Below are 16887 nucleotides of genomic sequence, written 5' to 3'. Positions count from 1 at the left end.
GACCCCGTCATCGGCGACGTCAGGCTCACAAAGGTCCTCATGGACGGAGGCAGCAGCCTCAACATCATCTACGCCGAGACCCTCGGGCTCCTGCGTGTCGATCTGTCCTCCGTCCGGGCAGGCGCTACGCCCTTCCATGGGATCATTCCCGGGAAGCGCGTCCAGCCCCTCGGACAACTCAACCTTCCCATCTGCTTCGGAACACCCTCCAACTTCCGAAGGGAGACCCTGACGTTCGAGGTGGTCGGGTTCCGAGGAACCTACCACGCGGTACTGGGAAGACCATGCTACGCGAAGTTCATGGCCGTCCCCAACTACACCTACCTGAAGCTCAAGATGTCGAGCCCCAACGGGGTCATCACCGCCGGCCCCACGTACAAACACGCGTTCGAATGCGACGTGGAGTGCGTGGAGTACGCCGAGGCCCTCGCCGAGTCCGAGGCCCTCATCGCCGACCTGGAGAGCCTCTCTAAGGAGGTGCCAGGCGTGAAGCGTCACGCCGGCAACTTTGAGCCAGCGGAGACGGTTAAGTCCGTCCCCCTCGACCTCAGCGGCGACGCCTCCAAGCAGATCCGGATCGGCTCTGGGCTCGGTCCCAAATAGGAAGCAGTGCTCGTCGACTTTCTCCGCGCGAACGCCGACGTCTTCGCGTGGAGTCCCTCGGACATGCCCGGCATACCGAGGGAGGTCGCCGAGCACTCGCTGGACATCCGAGCCGGAGCCCGACCCGTCAAGCAGCCTCTGCGCCGATTCGACGAGGAGAAGCGCAGAGCCATAAGCGAGGAGATCCACAAGCTAATGGCGGCAGGGTTCATCAAAGAGGTATTCCATCCCAAATGGCTTGCCAACCCTGTGCTTGTGAGAAAGAAAGGAGGGAAATGGCGGATGTGTGTAGACTACACTGGTCTAAACAAGGCATGTCCGAAGGTTCCCTACCCTCTGCCTCGCATCGATCAAATCGTGGATTCCACTGCTGGGTGCGAAACCCTGTCTTTCCTCGATGCCTACTCAGGGTATCACCAAATCAGGATGAAGGAGTCCGACCAGCTCGCGACTTCTTTCATCACACCCTTTGGCATGTACTGCTATGTCACCATGCCGTTCGGCTTGAGGAATGCGGGCGCGACGTACCAGCGGTGCATGAACCATGTGTTCGGCGAACACATTGGCCGCACAGTCGAGGCCTACGTCGATGACATCGTAGTCAAGACGAGGAAAGCCTCCGACCTCCTTTTCGACCTTGAAGTGACATTCTGAGGTCTCAAGGCGAAAGGCGTCAAGCTCAATCCCGAAAAGTGTGTCTTTGGGGTGCCCCGAGGCATGCTCTTGGGGTTCATTGTCTCCAAGCGAGACATCGAAGCCAACCCGGAGAAGATCGCAGCCATCACGCCGCACCCCGAGCCCTTGTTGGAGACACCCGGGGGCTACACGCACCCCTGGGAAGGGCCGCTTGTCATCGCCAAAGTTCTGAAGCCCGGAACGTACAAGCTGGCCAACAGTCAAGGCGAGGTCTACAGCAATGCTCGGAACATCCAACAGCTACGTCGCTTCTACCCTTAAGGTGTTTTCAAGTTGTTCATATACCTCGCTCCCACGCAAGTTTTAGTCGTCAAGGAAGGGTCAGCCTTGCCTCGGTAGAGCCCGACCCTCCCTCGGGGCTAAAAAGGGGGGAACCCCTCTGCGTCAAGATTGGGGAACCCCTCTGCGTCCAAAATTTTCAATCGAAAAGGCTTTTGCGTTCCCCCGGCTATGTCGGAAGCAGGACCCCAAGGAGCGAACGCGGGTGCATGTAAGTGGCAAGGCCGACTGAGCCGAGGGACTCCTATGCCTCCGGGTTACGGACACCTCACTCGTCACCCGCCACGAAAAGTGACCCCTACTAGGGGAAGCCACCCTGTTACTGACAGGCGAAGCCGGACACGCAAAATGAAAGGGAAAGGAGTACGACCTCATGCAACGGTAACAAAGTGTTCAGGCCTCAGCGGCCGCAGAAAGACACACGTGCATCCAACAGAAACTGCTCCAACAGAGTTAGGCGTCGCCCCGGGAAGGAGCCGCGCCTTCGGCTTCGTCCCCACCCTCTGCAAAGTCCATCCCGGCTTCGGACGACGGCGCAGGCGGGAGGATCTCTGCCTCAAAGGTTGTGACGGAACCTCCCAAGTAATTAGGCCCACCTATAGTTGTCCTTGTCTAACAGACATCAGACACCCTGTAGATGTTCCTAAGTCACTTGACAAGCTCGGTATCTTTCCTTACCTTACCAGGAACGTCTCACCCGTCTTGCAGACATTACAGAACATCGGAGATAAAGAAATGCAGAAGCGAATTACATAAACTTACATTTATTTCAAAAGCAAGCTTGAGTTATGTTATTACAGACCAGACTAAAAGTGAGTGCAGAGAAGTAATATTATACAAACCAAGGGAGGCACAAACTCCTCCCGACAAGCTAAAAGCAAAAGATCCTAAGTGGAGGACCGAGTCCTCCCGCACTTTAGTCTTGTTTTTCCTCGTTTGGTACCACCTTGGAGCAAAAGCAACAAAAATTTGTCGCTTCCTCACCTAAAAACAACAAAGGGATAAACCCTGAGTATGGAATTACTCAGCAAGTCTTACCCGACTAAGGAAAAGACTCTCAAGGGTATGCTGGATAAATAGGAGTCAAGGAGAGGCTTTAGCAAAAATCAACTTATAGTTTTGCAGAAGAAGCTTACTAAAGTGAGTCCTTACTTTCAATCTTTTAACGCCATATTAAATATTAATAGACTCTATTTGCATCTAGTCTAATTTCACATCACATCAAGACAACATCATTTTTTTATCCATAGTGTTCACATCCTGACTTTAGGTTGCAGGGAAGTGACCAAGTCTTCATAACCGCGAAGGTACGGCGATCCGAATCGATTATACTCAGCTGAGGATCTCCAATCACACGACATATGTAGCACTTAACCCTTGCATATGTCAACCCGCCACCGGGGTTCTTAAGACCAGATCAGGTTCACGCAAACCGAGAGCACAGATACACCACCGTCCAGCCTCTTGCCACGGAGGGTACACGCTACTCTCGCCACCGCTCCACGCCCATTTCGTGTTATCTTATTCCGGCCTTAGTCTGCCCGAGGCAAGGCTTACCCATGACGAGGCATGTGACCAGTTAAAGGGTCCTCGGTCAGGACGCCTACATACGCGTTAATCCTTAACCAACCTGGGTAGAACATCACCTGTTCCTAACCCAAGTCTCAATTTAAGTATTTCCATCCTTAAGATTGTGTCTATTCCTTAGGATGAAAGAGCATCACAGGGAACTTTGCAGTAAGATCCCACTATTGCTCCAAATGAAAATATTCTTGCAGGTAGAAGCCATCCTCTCCATGGTTAAATTGAGGACAACCTCTATCCACAAGATCTAAGCAAGGCTAAGCATTTTTGTAAACCATAGTTTGATACTTCACATAAGTATCTATAAAGGTATGGATATCAAGGAAAGCAATGCATCAAAGGGTTTCAAGTAACTCCTATGAACCTAATGCACATTTCACTAGACTTAAGTGTGCAAAAAGTATTTAAAAACACAAGGAAAGGGGTTGCATGCACCGGGGCTTGCCTTCGTTTACAGGTGAATCAGGCTCGGATCCGCAGATGTCAAAGTAGAAACTATTCCCGGCCTGAGATTCCGAAGGTGGTGGTGGTGTCTCCTCTTCAGTTACTTCGATTTCTTCTTCACGTTCTAATCATAACCATACATATGTATAAGGATGGATGCCATGGGATGCTCATGAGGATGCAAAGATAATATCAACTTATTATCTATGTCTTGAATACAACTTTCCTTCACGGAGTTCCGGGAACTTAGGGTTTTCGGAGTAGGTAAAGGAGTTCATAGGGCAGGGGGGTGTTTTGGGGTTTGGTGATCAAACAAGGTCCAAATCAATTCAAACTCTACCCAAGGCTTCTAAATATTATGAGGAACTCCTATAAAAATTTTGAGCATTTTTGGACTTACCATTTGTTTTCTAAAAATCCATAACCAACATTTTTAACCACTTTAAATACCCTAAAATTTCTTACTCTCACTAAAAATCACAAACTTATTTTTACTAAATTCTAGGGAAAATAACAAGCCTAGGAAAATTAGTTTCATAATTTTATCATTTATCTACATTTTTCTACATATTTCTAAAGCTCTGCTGAAAAAGAAAAAGGAAAAGAATTAAATAGAACTGGGCCGGTTCTGGCCCAGACGGCCCAAGTCCAGGGCAATGCGCGCCCGCGCGCCCTGGCGGTTTTGCGCAGAGACCCTCGCGTCTTTATCTAACAGCGAACGAGCCCTTTCACTATTTTGAGGAGTCACTGACACTTCACAAAAAGACCCTCCAGTTTCTATCTATTCACGATTTGAAGTCCACGACGCCGTTCGTGCGTGGCCGTGCTCCGGCGAGCATCTACGCCGGCCGATTGAGGCTAAGACAGGCGCTAAGCTTCGGCCGAGACCAAATCCGAGTCCCCATGAATGTTTCCCCCAACTTAATTTGGCTCATGATTGACTAAAAAGCTCTGGCCACGGTGGCCGTGAGCAGCGCGGCAGGACCGACGCGTTCCTGGCGACCAGAGGCTACTCCGTGCAAATTAAGGGTTTGGCAGGCATCACAACGATGTGAGAGTGCTCAAACGAGAAAGCAGGGGACGGGGACTGACCGGAAAAGGGGTAACCGCGGTGAAGCCGGTTTCACGATGTTCTTCAACCGGTTTGGGGGAAGTCCCAAATTCGCGTTCTCTGGTGGGGGTTTCGGGATGCAGGTGGGTGCAGTAGGTGCTTGGATGCATGGCGGAGATGGGGGTACGCTCAATTTATAGAGCCCGCAGGCGGTGGTGCTCAATTTGGCCGAGCCGTGTTGGCGGCCGGAGGTAAAGATGAAGGCGGCGCGGTGAATACGTGGCTACTGCCGTGGCAAGCTCACCGGCGACGATTAGATGGCCGTAGCGAGTCACGGTGTTGCGGTGGAAAGCAGAACCACGTGGCGTGAGGCCGGGAAGCGGCAGTTCCCCGGCGAGCCTATCGCTCCACCGCAAAGCAGAGGGGGAAGCACGGGAGGGGTCACCGGAGTGGAGCCCAGCTCACGGCGGTGAAGATTCTTACTGGGTGATGCTTATCTGGTGTCCACGGTGCACGAATCACGACGAGCGGTAATCGACGGCGATGGACCACCGGCGGCGAGCAGGGAACGAAATCTTCTTCAGTTACCCTTTACTGTACCATGGCAATCACCGATTCAGAGTGTCTGACAGCCAATATTTAGGCCCAATTTGCTCACGAATCTTTATGGTAACATACTTAAAGTTCTGCAGCAATAGTGGAGTGCTACAAACCAGCTATAACTTTGCTACATGGTGTTGTCACAAAAAGTCACTGAATCATGTCTGAAATTGGGTTTAAAGTTGGTGGCAATTCACTGTTAGTCTGAAAATTCAGACCAAACCAGCCTGACAGCCTGACTTCAGGCTTAAATATTTCTGGATTTTTCTCAACAAGTGAGCTTACAACCTTAAGCAAAGTTGTTCTCCATTAATTGGTCTACAAACTTGTTGTGGTCACTTTGGGCAAAATCCTTATATTTTAAAAGATACAGGGCTCCAAAGTTGAACCAACTCAACTGAATTTCAGACTTAGGCTCTATAGTGCTTAGAAGGTGATTTTTGCAAATAAGCCCAAAACTTAGGGTTTAACTTGCAAATTCACATATTTGTGAACCAAATGACTTTATATGTTTAAACATAGTAGTTTTTACACTTTAGTCCAAAGGTTCACCACTTTTGCACATAAGCCCCTAGGGTTTAGTTTTAGGGTTTTTCCAGGATTCCAATTAGGGTTTCTGGTATCCCAGGGGTATAAATGTGATTCAAATTTATTCTTAGGGTCATTTTATGACTTTTACCCTAAAGTCTTTAGGTTTTCTTAACTTGGGTTAAGTTTTACCCCTTTAACCACTATTTAGGGTTAAGCTTCCTATCCAGGGTTCTATTTGCAAAAACATTAAAACAATACAACTTGTTTGAAATTTTTGCCTAGTGAATGCATTCTAGGTGTATCAAACATATGCAATGCCAATGCTTATGATGCCATGCTCAAGTTTTAGTTACAGTAACACCAGGGGTGTTACATCCTTCCCCCCATAAAAGAATCTCGTCCCGAGATTAAAAATCCTAGGGTAGGGAATGTTAAAGGAAACACATCACATTTTTATTTCCTTAATTTTGGTACAAGGCAGGGGTAAGGTGGGGGTTACTTCTTTATTATAACAGCTATACAGGCTTTACAATTTACATGAGGCTAGAAAGCCTGGGAAATTCTTATCTAAAAAGTCTTGGGTTTCCCATGTAGCCTCATCTTCCGAATGCTGGTTCCATTGTATCTTATAAAACTTGAGAGTCTTTCTTCGGGTGATTCTGTCCTTTTGATCCAGAACTTGAATAGGATGTTCCGAGTATGTTAAATCTGGTTCCAGGACAACATCAGTCACTTCAACGGTTCGATCAGGAACCCGAAGACACTTCTTCAATTGTGACACGTGGAACACATTATGCACAACAGATAATGTTTCGGGGAGCTGAAGTCGGTATGCCACTGGTCCACATTGCTCAAGTACCAGGAATGGACCAATGTACCTGGGTGCAAGTTTCCCTTTAACCCCGAAACGCGATACACCCTTCATTGGTGAAACTTTTAAGTAGACATAATCGTCTACCAGAAAGCATAAGGGTTGTCGTCGTCGGTCTGCATAACTCTTTTGTCGAGTCTGAGCTTTCTTCATATTATGAATAATTCTCTGAACCTTTTCTTCGACCTCTTTCACCATATCAGGTCTAAAGAAGTATCTTTCTCCAGGTTCAGACCAATTTAGCGGAGTTCGACACCGTCGCCCATACAAAGCTTCAAAAGGTGCCATCTTGATACTTTCTTGATAACTGTTATTGTATGAAAACTCTGCTAGGGGCAAACATTCATCCCATTTTTGCGAGAACTCCAGGACACATGCCCGCAGCATATCCTCAAGTATCTGATTAACTCTCTCAGTTTGTCCACTGGTTTGAGGATGATAGGCCGAACTGTGGAGCAATTTGGTACCCAAGGATTTATGAAGTTCTTCCCAAAACTTGGATACGAACTGAGGTCCACGATCCGACACTATGGTCTTTGGAATACCATGCAAACTGAGAATACGACTGATATATAATGCTGCATAAGTGGCTACTGTATATTTGGCCCTGACGGGTAAGAAGTGGGCAATCTTTGTGAGTCGATCAACGATAACCCAAATAGAATCATACCCTTTGGCCATCCTGGGCAGTCCCACAATAAAGTCCATACTGATGTCTTCCCATTTCCATGTTGGGATTGGCAAGGATTGTAATGGACCAGCAGTTTTCATGTGTATGGCCTTGACACGTCTACAAGTGTCACACTTCGCCACATAGCGTGCAATTTCGATTTTCATCTTTGTCCACCAATAATGTTGCTTTAAGTCTTGATACATCTTAGTGCTTCCGGGATGAATAGAATAACGACTAAGATGTGCTTCATCAAGAATTTGCTGGCGGAGTTCTTCGTTCTTTGGCACTACTATGCGGTTTTTAAACCATATCACACCTTGATCGTCTTCCTTGAAACACTTGGCTACTCCAGCCTTTATCTTCTCTCGAATGTGCTTCATACCCAGATTATCTTTTTGAGCATCAATTATCCTTTGCAAAATGATTGACTCAAGCTTTAGTTGATTTAGAGTCCCTTGTTGGATGATTCCCAGGTTTAGCTTTTCCATTTCTTGACACAAAGTGTTCTCGGAGGTCTTCGCCATAAGACAGTGGCAGGAAGTCTTACGACTCAATGCATCTGCCACCACATTGGCTTTGCCTGGGTGATAATGGATCTCCAGTTCATAGTCTTTAATGAGCTCAAGCCATCGTCTTTGCCCATATTTAATTCTGACTGGGTGAAGATGTACTTCAAACTTTTATGATCTGTATATATGTGACAGATATTTCCCAGTAGGTAGTGACGCCAAATCTTTAGGGCATGAACCACAGCAGCTAGCTCCAGATCATGAGTTGGATAGTGCTCCTCATGTCGGCGCAACTGCCTTGAAGCATACGCAATCACTCGGCCCTCTTGCATCAGTACACAGCCGAGCCCACTGCCAGATGCATCACAATATACGTCAAAAGGTTTAGTGATGTCCGGTTGAGCCAATACCGGAGCAGTGGTCAATAGTGTCTTCAGTTGCTCAAAGGCTTCATTACACTTAGAAGACCAATTGAACTTAATGTCATTCTTCAATAAACTTGTGATTGGCTTCACAAGTTTAGAAAAATCTGGTATGAATCTGCGATAATACCCAGCTAGTCCAAGAAAACTTCGGACTTGGTGAACAGTTGTTGGGGGTTTCCACTCCAGAATATCTTTGACCTTGCTAGGATCTACCGCAATTCCTTTAGCCGATAACACGTGCCCCAAAAATTGAATTTCTTCCAGCCAGAACACGCACTTACTGAACTTGGCATATAGCTGATGTTCCCTGAGGCGCGTCAATACAATCCGTAGATGCTGAGCATGGTCCTCTTCATTCTTAGAATATATCAAGATATCGTCGATGAAGACTACCACGAACTTGTCCAACTCAGGCATGAACACCGAGTTCATTAAATAGGTGAAGTGGGCAGGAGCATTTGTGAGCCCGAAAGACATTACCAAGTATTCAAACAATCCATACCGCGTAGTAAACGCGGTCTTCGGTATATCCTCGGGCCGAATACGGATTTGATGATAGCCCGACCTGAGATCAATTTTGGAAAATACCCTCGCCCCAGTCAGTTGATCAAATAAGATGTCGATCCTTGGAAGAGGGTATTTATTCTTGATGGTGACCTCATTTAGGGGTCGATAATCCACGCACATTCTCAAGGTTTGATCCTTCTTAACAAAAATGGCGGGACAACCCCATGGGGACGAGCTTGGCCGGATGAATCCCTTATTCAGTATATCTTGTAATTGAATCTTCAGTTCCGCCAATTCATTAGGGGGCATACGGTACGACCTTCGGGAGATGGGAGCCGTACCGGGCTTTAGCTCAATTACAAATTCTACATCTCTTTCAGGGGGCAGTCCAGGCAAATCTTCCGGAAATACATCTGGAAACTCACATACTACCGGAATGTTCTTGATCTCCGGTACAATGGCCTCATATACTCTACCAGAAGTTTTGGCTGGATTGGTTGCGGGGAGAGTCAAAAGAATCTCTTCTTGGTTATAGCTCAACCTGACGGTTCTGAGTTCAGTGTTGAGGATTGCCTTGTGTTGGGTTAACCAATTCATACCCAGAATTACATCTATATCCTGGCCTTTCAGAACAATCATGTTAGCAGGAAAGTTCCGTCCGGCCATTGTTACTGGCACTCCATAGGCCACTTCTCTAGTATAAATGTGTCCCCCAGGTGAATGAATTTTAAATCCCTCCTTTGATTCATGGTATGCAATATGATGTTGTTCCACAAACTTCTTGCTAATGAATGTATGTGAAGCACCAGAATCAAAAAGAATAATTGCTGGGTGACTGGCCACGGGAAACGTACCCATCATCACCGGCTCTCCTTCCGGTGTAGTAGCCACTTGAGTGTAATACACACGCCCCGTCTTCTTCGTATTTTTCCCCATAGCATTTCCTTTAGGCTGAGTTGATTTCCCAGATCCTTGCGAAGCATTAGATTGATTTTGCCTAGGATATGGGCAGTCTTTGATGAAGTGTCCCGACTTGCCGCAATTAAAACACCCAGTTGAAGAACTAGGCAAGGCAGGGAATCGAGTGCCTGGGGCACCCGGCTGTTTTGGGGTAGTGGGGGTATTGTTGGGGCGGATAATGATTGGCTGTTTGAAGGGAAATGAGGGTGGACGAGAAAAAGTGTGATTTTGGTTTGAAGGTCGAATCACAAACCGTTGCTTCTTCGCCTGGCCCTGATTAGGCCTCTCACCACCGAATCCCTTGTTCTTCCCAGAAGTTGTGTATTTGGCTTCCACAGATAAGGCTGTGCTGACAGCCTTTCCATACGTGAGATCTATGCATGTGGCCATTTTCCTTTGTAGCCGATCATTCAGTCCCCGCATAAAACAGTTCTTCTTCTTTAAATCTGTATTCACCTGGTCGATGGTATACTGCGACAGGTGATTGAATTTGTTGAGATATTGGTTGACGGTATCTCCACCTTGTTGCAACTTCATAAATTCCTCTTGTTTCATATGCAGCACTCCTTCGGGGATGTAGTGTTCACGGAAGGCTGCTTTAAACTCATCCCAGGTGACTTGATGGTTGACAGGTTGAATAGCCACAAAATTTCCCCACCAGGTACTGGCAGGACCACGGAGTTGTTGTGCGGCGAACAACGGCTTCTGCGTCTCTGAGCAACGGAGAAGACCAAACTTTTGTTCAATAACCCGAATCCACTCATCAGCTTCTAGGGGATCTTCAGCTTTGACGAATAGAGGTGGACGGGTTTCTGAGAAATCCAGATAGGTGGTCTCACGAGGGCCTTGCGGATAACCTCTTCCCGCCTGCTGCTGGAATTGCTGCTGACCCGCCATTTCCCTAAGGAAGCGGGTATTGTCTGCGGTGGCATTCACCAAGGCGGCGATCGCCTCGGCTAATGTGGGAGGAACTGGAGGTGGGTTTGGGGTAACATCCCGTCCCCCAGAAGTTCCTGCTGCGTCCTGTCCTCGAGTCCTGGTCGGCATCTGTGGCAAAAATATTTGAAGTAAACATAATGTGCCAGAGAAAACCTTCCATTTTACATTACTATAAAAAGTAATGATACAGACTCGATATTACATAACAGGATACAATACCCATTATACAAAAGTTCAACCTAATATACAACAGTACACCCTACAATACCCTACCATACACTACTCTACTTCTATTACACCTTTATTCCTGCTTGCCATTACTCTTGGCAGCTTCATCATCAGGTGTGGGAGTCCAGACATCAACCAACCTCAAAGAAGGAGGGGGCTCAAAAAGGTCTAACTCCCCACCCAGCGCACGTCCCGCAACGTGAGATGGTCCGGCTTCCGCCTCAGCAGGTTGTGCAGGCTCACTTGGGTGTAGTTGTGAGTATAGTATATGGACTTCCTCGTGCAACGTATTGCCGTAAACCTGCAGGTTATCAACAGTCGAGCTAAGTTCTTTAACTCGGGCCTGAGCCCTTGCTTCCTTAGCACACATTAGCAAACGAGACTGTACGGCCCAGTCAAGTGCTAAGTCTCGATCAGCGAGTTGATCCTGCAGATGTCGGATGTCCCTTCTCAGCTCATTGATTCTATCTCCGTCGGCGACCCAAGCATCAGTCCTATGTTGCAGCGCTGCTTGAAGTCGACTCACACGGGCTTCAAGGTCTCCGATTGGGTCGTTACTTCCACTGCTGCTGCTTTCATGTCGGGGAGCCAATTGATGCCGAGGCACCCCAATTGGTCCCGTAGACTTGTGGGCAGTTAGCCTGGTACGTGGCGGCATCTTTTCTAAGGGGGAAAACGTTATTAGTATAGTGCTTAGCATGATGCATGTATAATTACAGAATCAACCTTAGTCGATTCAACCTTCTATACGTTGCACTCTTCCTATCTGGTCTTTAAGATAGACTCTTCAGAATACTTAGGTAAGAAGAGAAAAGAATTCTTAGGTAAGACTTTTGAAAATTCTGTTGAAGATGCCTCATAATATCTGCAAAGAAGGGCTACGCTCCGATACCAGCTGTGACGGAACCTCCCAAGTAATTAGGCCCACCTACAGTTGTCCTTGTCTAACAGACATCAGACACCCTGTAGATGTTCCTAAGTCACTTGACAAGCTCGGTATCTTTCCTTACCTTACCAGGAACGTCTCACCTGTCTTGCAGACATTATAGAACATCGGAGATAAAGAAATGCGGAAGCGAATTACATAAACTTACATTTATTTCAAAAGCAAGCTTGAGTTATGTTATTACAGACCAGACTAAAAGTGAGTGTAGAGAAGTAATATTATACAAACCAAGGGAGGCACAAACTCCTCCCGACAAGCTAAAAGCAAAAGATCCTAAGTGGAGGACCGAGTCCTCCCGCACTTTAGTCTTGTTTTTCCTCGTTTGGTACCACCTTGGAGCAAAAGCAACAAAAATTTGTCGCTTCCTCACCTAAAAACAACAAAGGGATAAACCCTGAGTATGGAATTACTCAGCAAGTCTTACCCGACTAAGGAAAAGACTCTCAAGGGTATGCTGGATAAATAGGAGTCAAGGAGAGGCTTTAGCAAAAATCAACTTATAGTTTTGCAGAAGAAGCTTACTAAAGTGAGTCCTTACTTTCAATCTTTTAACGTCATATTAAATATTAATAGACTCTATTTGCATCTAGTCTAATTTCACATCACATCAAGACAACATCATTTTTTTATCCATAGTGTTCACATCCTGACTTTAGGTTGCAGGGAAGTGACCAAGTCTTCATAACCGCGAAGGTACGGCGATCCGAATCGATTATACTCAGCTGAGGATCTCCAATCACACGACATATGTAGCACTTAACCCTTGCATATGTCAACCCGCCACCGGGGTTCTTAAGACTGGATCAGGTTCACGCAAACCGAGAGCACATATACACCACCGTCCAGCCTCTTGCCACGGAGGGTACACGCTACTCTCGCCACCGCTCCACGCCCATTTCGTGTTATCTTATTCCGGCCTTAGTCTGCCCGAGGCAAGGCTTACCCATGACGAGGCATGTGACCAGTTAAAGGGTCCTCGGTCAGCACGCCTACATACGCGTTAATCCTTAACCAACCTGGGTAGAACATCACCTGTTCCTAACCCAAGTCTCAATTTAAGTATTTCCATCCTTAAGATTGTGTTTGTTCCTTAGGATGAAAGAGCATCACAGGGAACTTTGCAGTAAGATCCCACTATTGCTCCAAATGAAAATATTCTTGCAGGTAGAAGCCATCCTCTCCATGGTTAAATTGAGGACAACCTCTATCCACAAGATCTAAGCAAGGCTAAGCATTTTTGTAAACCATAGTTTGATACTTCACATAAGTATCTATAAAGGTATGGATATCAAGGAAAGCAATGCATCAAAGGGTTTCAAGTAACTCCTATGAACCTAATGCACATTTCACTAGACTTAAGTGTGCAAAAAGTATTTAAAAACACAAGGAAAGGGGTTGCATGCACCGGGGCTTGCCTTCGTTTACAAGTGAATCAGGCTCGGATCCGCAGATGTCAAAGTAGAAACTATTCCCGGCCTGAGATTCCGAAGGTGGTGGTGGTGTCTCCTCTTTAGTTACTTCGATTTCTTCTTCACGTTCTAACCATAACCATACATATGTATAAGGATGGATGCCATGGGATGCTCATGAGGATGCAAAGATAATATCAACTTATTATCTATGTCTTGAATACAACTTTCCTTCACGGAGTTCCGGGAACTTAGGGTTTTCGGAGTCGGTAAAGGAGTTCATAGGGCAGGGGGGTGTTTTGGGGTTTGGTGATCAAACAAGGTCCAAATCAATTCAAACTCTACCCAAGGCTTCTAAATATTATGAGGAACTCCTATAAAAATTTTGAGCATTTTTGGACTTACCATTTGTTTTCTAAAAATCCATAACCAACATTTTTAACCACTTTAAATACCCTAAAATTTTTTACTCTCACTAAAAATCACAAACTTATTTTTACTAAATTCTAGGGAAAATAACAAGCCTAGGAAAATTAGTTTCACAATTTTATCATTTATCTACATTTTTCTACATATTTCTAAAGCTCTGCTGAAAAAGAAAAAGGAAAAGAATTAAATAGAACTGGGCCGGTTCTGGCCCAGACGGCCCAAGTCCAGGGCAATGCGCGCCCGCGCGCCCTGGCGGTTTTGCGCAGAGACCCTCGCGTCTTTATCTAACAGCGAACGAGCCCTTTCACTATTTTGAGGAGTCACTGACACTTCACAAAAAGACCCTCCAGTTTCTATCTATTCACGATTTGAAGTCCACGACGCCGTTCGTGCGTGGCCGTGCTCCGGCGAGCATCTACGCCGGCCGATTGAGGCTAAGACAGGCGCTAAGCTTCGGCCGAGACCAAATCCGAGTCCCCATGAATGTTTCCCCCAACTTAATTTGGCTCATGATTGACTAAAAAGCTCTGGCCACGGTGGCCGTGAGCAGCGCGGCAGGACCGACGCGTTCCTGGCGACCAGAGGCTACTCCGTGCAAATTAAGGGTTTGGCAGGCATCACAACGATGTGAGAGTGCTCAAACGAGAAAGCAGGGGACGGGGACTGACCGGAAAAGGGGTAACCGCGGTGAAGCCGGTTTCACGATGTTCTTCAACCGGTTTGGGGGAAGTCCCAAATTCGCGTTCTCTGGTGGGGGTTTCGGGATGCAGGTGGGTGCAGTAGGTGCTTGGATGCATGGCGGAGATGGGGGTACGCTCAATTTATAGAGCCCGCAGGCGGTGGTGCTCAATTTGGCCGAGCCGTGTTGGCGGCCGGAGGTAAAGATGAAGGCGGCGCGGTGAATACGTGGCTACTGCCGTGGCAAGCTCACCGGCGACGATTAGATGGCCGTAGCGAGTCACGGTGTTGCGGTGGAAAGCAGAACCACGCGGCGTGAGGCCGGGAAGCGGCAGTTCCCCGGCGAGCCTATCGCTCCACCGCAAAGCAGAGGGGGAAGCACGGGAGGGGTCACCGGAGTGGAGCCCAGCTCACGGCGGTGAAGATTCTTACTGGGTGATGCTTATCTGGTGTCCACGGTGCACGAATCACGACGAGCGGTAATCGACGGTGATGGACCACCGGCGGCGAGCAGGGAACGAAATCTTCTTCAGTTACCCTTTACTGTACCATGGCAATCACCGATTCAGAGTGTCTGACAGCCAATATTTAGGCCCAATTTGCTCACGAATCTTTATGGTAACATACTTAAAGTTCTGCAGCAATAGTGGAGTGCTACAAACCAGCTATAACTTTGCTACATGGTGTTGTCACAAAAAGTCACTGAATCATGTCTGAAATTGGGTTTAAAGTTGGTGGCAATTCACTGTTAGTCTGAAAATTCAGACCAAACCAGCCTGACAGCCTGACTTCAGGCTTAAATATTTCTGGATTTTTCTCAACAAGTGAGCTTACAACCTTAAGCAAAGTTGTTCTCCATTAATTGGTCTACAAACTTGTTGTGGTCACTTTGGGCAAAATCCTTATATTTTAAAAGATACAGGGCTCCAAAGTTGAACCAACTCAACTGAATTTCAGACTTAGGCTCTATAGTGCTTAAAAGGTGATTTTTGCAAATAAGCCCAAAACTTAGGGTTTAACTTGCAAATTCACATATTTGTGAACCAAATGACTTTATATGTTTAAACATAGTAGTTTTTACACTTTAGTCCAAAGGTTCACCACTTTTGCACATAAGCCCCTAGGGTTTAGTTTTAGGGTTTTTCCAGGATTCCAATTAGGGTTTCTGGTATCCCAGGGGTATAAATGTGATTCAAATTTATTCTTAGGGTCATTTTATGACTTTTACCCTAAAGTCTTTAGGTTTTCTTAACTTGGGTTAAGTTTTACCCCTTTAACCACTATTTAGGGTTAAGCTTCCTATCCAGGGTTCTATTTGCAAAAACATTAAAACAATACAACTTGTTTGAAATTTTTGCCTAGTGAATGCATTCTAGGTGTATCAAACATATGCAATGCCAATGCTTATGATGCCATGCTCAAGTTTTAGTTACAGTAACACCAGGGGTGTTACAAAGGTGGTCGCCAGCACTGCGCTCGGACCCGCGGCGGCCGCATCGAGCCTCTGGACTTCTGCCAGGGCGGCTTCATCTTCGTCGGGAAGGCAATACCCCTCGCTGACCCGCTCCAGGTCCACAACGTAGTGGGAAGCGAGCACGGCGAAGGCCCGCCTGACGCGTGCTGTAGCGCCTCGCGGAGTCTGCCACACACATGATCGCCCAAGACCTGCAGACGACTTTGAGGGGAGCTTCCTGAGGGGACGTCGCCGGAGCCAAGGACCCGGCAAAAGTTCGAGACGGCCTCGGACATGGCCGCGTGGTCGGCCTCCCTCTGCTCGGCCGCCCCGGCAAGCGCCTCGGCAAGCGCCTTGGCGGACTCATCAAGGGCGGACTCGAGCTCTGCGAACAGCCAGAAGAAAGATCTCAAACACAAGCAGAGGAAACAAGCAGGAACGAAAACCAAAGATGGCCAAGGCGTACCTCCGGCTTGGGCACGCTGCTCCGAGGCTGCGACCTGGGCTACGGCTAGGTCAGCTGCAAGGGTTTCAGCCCAGCGTTCGGCCTCGGCAGCCCGGCCCCGAGATTGGTCCCGCTCATTGACGACCCGATCGAACTCCGACTGTTGTCGTTGCGCTTCTGCGCGCGCCGCGGCCGCCTCCGCGCGCGCCGCTGCCGCCTCGGCTCTCAGATCGGTGCAGAGCAACCGAAGGTCCGCCACCTCGGCACCCTGCCGAGAGAGGCGCGCAGTAGCCCCGGCGAGCGAGGTCCTCAGGGATCGCAGCGAGCCCCAGACGTCGACCTCGCGGCGGATGAACGACGACTTGGCGGCGCTTAGATCCGTCAGATCCTGAGGGAAGGAAGCGGGGCGTCACGAAAGACGCCTTGGTCACAAAAGAGAAAAGGTATGCCTGAAACCGTTACCTGGAGGATTTTGGGGACGTCCCTGCAGAAAACCTCCAGCGACGACCGGAGCGACCCCACCGTTGCTTCGGCACACTCGCGGAGCTCGTCCCAGGACTGGTCCTCCTGTTCATCGTCGAGAACGAAGACGGGATCCGAGGCCTCACGGGTCCGGAACCGGAGCAA

Source organism: Zea mays, chromosome 3 (assembly GCF_902167145.1).
Source record: "Zea mays cultivar B73 chromosome 3, Zm-B73-REFERENCE-NAM-5.0, whole genome shotgun sequence".
Lineage (NCBI taxonomy): Eukaryota > Viridiplantae > Streptophyta > Magnoliopsida > Poales > Poaceae > Zea > Zea mays.
Note: the sequence above shows the minus strand (reverse complement) of the source record.